Source organism: Rutidosis leptorrhynchoides, unplaced genomic scaffold (genome assembly GCF_046630445.1).
Source record: "Rutidosis leptorrhynchoides isolate AG116_Rl617_1_P2 unplaced genomic scaffold, CSIRO_AGI_Rlap_v1 contig246, whole genome shotgun sequence".
Lineage (NCBI taxonomy): Eukaryota > Viridiplantae > Streptophyta > Magnoliopsida > Asterales > Asteraceae > Rutidosis > Rutidosis leptorrhynchoides.
In genome coordinates this window covers 80,053-83,747 of record NW_027266495.1, presented here as the reverse complement: position 1 = coordinate 83,747, position 3,695 = coordinate 80,053, and the positions used below count along the sequence as shown (strand labels likewise).

General features: G+C 36.9%; 1 pseudogene; it reads right to left on the bottom strand.

The window, feature by feature from the left end:
• Positions 1-11: 11 nt before the first annotated feature.
• On the bottom strand, positions 12-2,470 carry LOC139882226 (glucose-6-phosphate 1-dehydrogenase 2, chloroplastic-like; annotated as a pseudogene).
• Positions 2,471-3,695: the final 1,225 nt, after the last annotated feature.

The window sequence follows — 3,695 nt, the reverse complement described above, 5'->3', positions numbered from 1 at the left end:
CATCGTTTAGCTGTATTGTCCTCATCGAGCGTAACACTTTAACCTACACCCAACAAGCAATTTAGTTTATCCAATAAACAAAACTGAATGTAGAGAGTTATATATATTGTGCGTAATCTGATTTTAGCAAGTAACCTTTTCATTTCGGATATCTTCAGCATCCAAACTGACAGGTGTTTCCATAGCAAAGAGTGCTAATATTTGAAGTAAATGATTCTGCATGATGTCTCTTATGATCCCATAGTTGTCAAAGTACCTAGATTTAATCAAAAGATAAAAATTGATTATTGCCTCTCCAACTAGAACCTAGAAAAGATTGATCGTGAGCAAGATGAGATACCCTCCACGCCCTTCAGTGCCAAAATCTTCCGAAAATATCAACTGCACATTTCTAATATATTGCCTTGTCCATAAGGGTTCGAAGATGAGGTTGGAGAAACGAAGAACGGAGAGATTTTCGACTAGCTCCTTCCCAGATAGTGGTCAATCCTGCGGTGGATATATCCAAGAGATTCAATTACTATCCATTGACCATATACTGTGCACTGTGCAACATAAATAAACAAAACTTTCAAGATAATAATTGCCTGAATATTTGATCTTCAGTCAGGTACTGCTTGAGATCTTTTGTCAAAGCAGCGGAGGTTTCAGCATCTCGACCAAAGGGTTTCTCGACAATGACCCTGGTCCAGCCATTACCAGACGAGGCTGATGTGCTGGCACATTTTACAGCATCGATGAAAATATTTGGAGGGATTGACAGGTAATAGAGGCGATTAGAAACCCTCCCACCCTACACATCAAGTTTTTCTCTTCGTCAAAAACAAAAATATCGCAACTGAACTCTAGAGCAGTAAATGAATAATCACATGGCACATTCTAAGTAGTTCGAACTACATCAAGAAGATGAGCATGAAAAAGACAGAGATACACAGACTCTCCGACTCACTTATAAGTTCATTATCCGTAATCAATCGGATAATACCAATTCAATGGTGGAGAATATCTCCACAGTCAAAAAACACAACTTCAATGAAAATGTACAGAAGATTTACAAATGCACGCAATTATTTTATAATGAGGAGAAAGATGACATTTTCTTTTAGTTAAAGCAATGGATTTTATGCCCCATTTCATTTCTTCAAAGGTGTCGGCAAATGGCAGACCTACACTCAAATTCCATGCCATTGATCAAAGCACAACTAGCAACGCCAAAACCCCATCTACTCTTCTATTTCAGAGTTGGGTGTATTTTATATCCATACCTCATGTTCCTTGAGCTTCTTGTCCAACGCAGCAAAATGTTCTGGAGAATCATACTGCCCCGAATGGTAGAAACATCTTCGGAGAAATTGTTCCATCTTTTCATTGCAGTTCTCCCTGAATATCCAGAAGAAAAGATCTTATTATGTGAAAAACCCAATTACATTCCATCTGGAGAGCTGCTTTTACAAAAAGAGCAGAAGAGATACAGCTTATCGAAGTTTTAAGTTATTAGGCTCACCTCTGATCTATTCTGCAAGTTAAAGTCTTGCTAACAATGGTTCTAAGTTCCGCATCAGTCATTTTACTCCTAGCATAACCGAATATGGTAAGTGCTGCAGCCAAATAGAAAAATACATTTCACACCTAATCCAATTTAAAACTAACTTCAACTAAAAATGTATTTTTCTATTAAGAAGCTGCAAACCTTGGGGAGGCAGTCTTCATAAAATAGTGCGAAAAGCGCGGGAAATATCTTCTTCTTGGCAAGATCCCCTGAGGCTCCGACCACAGTGATGCTGACAGTAGACTCACTTCCGCCATTATCGAAAATGACTGCATCCTTAGTTTGCGTGGATAATTTAGCTGACGATATTGGCCAGTTTTCTACCTTCTCTGGAGAAGTATTGCTCACAACCGAGGGAGCTTTAGTTGTCACCTCCCCTATCAGCAATCGCCATAGATAACAAAATGCTAGAGTCAACAGATGATGAATGTAAAATATAAGACAGGCATCTATCTCAACATCTACTGACATTAACACATTTACAGTGATTAATCGAGCTACAATGGCCACAATAATGGAATTAATGAACGGTCGTTTCCTAAAAATACGCAAAAGGGCAGGCGGAAAAAAAATCTAAATTTGATATTTTGATTTCTTATCAATTTGAAGAAAAATAAAATAAATTGGAACAACCATTAAAGCAGCTCATAAACAAGCAATCAGCTTCATCAAACAAAAACCCAACAATTCTATTGAACAAAAGTCAAAACAAACAATCAACCAACCTTCTTGCATAACAGCAACATTTTGAAGGGAATTCTTAAGGAAGAACTTGGTTTGTAGTTGAACCCGCTTATTATGTTTCAGAACCGATGAGAACAACAACCGATTGGTGTGGCCATTGTTTGACGATGAAGAAGGCAACAGAGAATACAAATTTGCATGTGAATTGGATCGGCAAGTTGAAGAAAAGGCAGCCATCAATCTCTCTCTCTCTGGGTCTGGTTGATTGTTTTTGTCAATGAAAGGGAAGAAGAAGGTTTATGAAAACGATTTTAATTAACAGTTTTGAGTCTTTGGGGAGTCTGCAGAGAGAGAGAGAGAGTGAGAGGTGTGGGTGTAGCCGTGGGAAAAAACTTAGGTACGCTTCCTTACGTACGCTACGTACGCTTCTCTGCTTTAAACGGTTGTACGTTTGACCAACAGTACAACTGTTTAAAGCAGAGAAGCGTACGTAGCGTACGTAAAGAAGTCTTGCCCGTAGCCGTGTAGGGGTTATTTAAGCCACTTCGAAATCATCGGCCATTGAAAACTACGAAAGGTTGTCTTTGTCGTTTCCTTAAAAAAGACAAATGGCTTAAACTTTTTTATTTTGGCCCCTAAAGTTTTATTATTTTCTCCTGTCAAACCTTATTATTATTATTGTGGGATATTTATATACTACATGGAGTATTTTATTATTTTTATTTTATTAGTCCAACAAATATTTCTCGTTAACTTTCTATTACTTGGCAAACTTGTGACCAATCATATAGGTGAACAAAGCTCAGCTATTATTATCGATATTAAATCGAGCCAAAATAAATATTAGATCAACGGTAATGGAATCAAACCGAAATTACAGTTCTCAAAATAATGGTCCGAATTTGTAATTTAACGCTTAATTTTTTATATCTAAAGCTCGGATTTCGAAAATCATAAATATTTTACTCTTGATTCGAGTTGAATTAATCCATTAAAGATAAAAAAAATTCTAAGGATAGTTTCATTAAATTAATAATCACGACTAGTTGAATGGTAATGGTGTAGTGTCTGCCCAACCATTTCAATGGGCGAAGTTTGATACTTCTTTCTCTCAATAAATATCTTTTAATATCGTTGTAGTAATTAATACTAAGTAATATCGATTTGATGGGACCAACACCAAGCACAAAGCGAATCAAAGATGGCCTACAGAACAAAAGAACGAGTCCGTTGTTTTCGTTGCCCATCAGCCAGCCATCACTAACTTGACGACAAAATGGAGTTATAGAGCACATGCCTGCAAAATTGAGTTTTGCATGCTATAATTCAAAACAAAATTGTTTCACATATCAACTCTTCTAATTTGAGTTTTTGTCTTTTAAATAACTTGAACCCCACCAAAAGAGAGAAAATTGAGGCTCAAATCATGAATCTTGGCCCATACAAGTCGCCACAAGCAAAA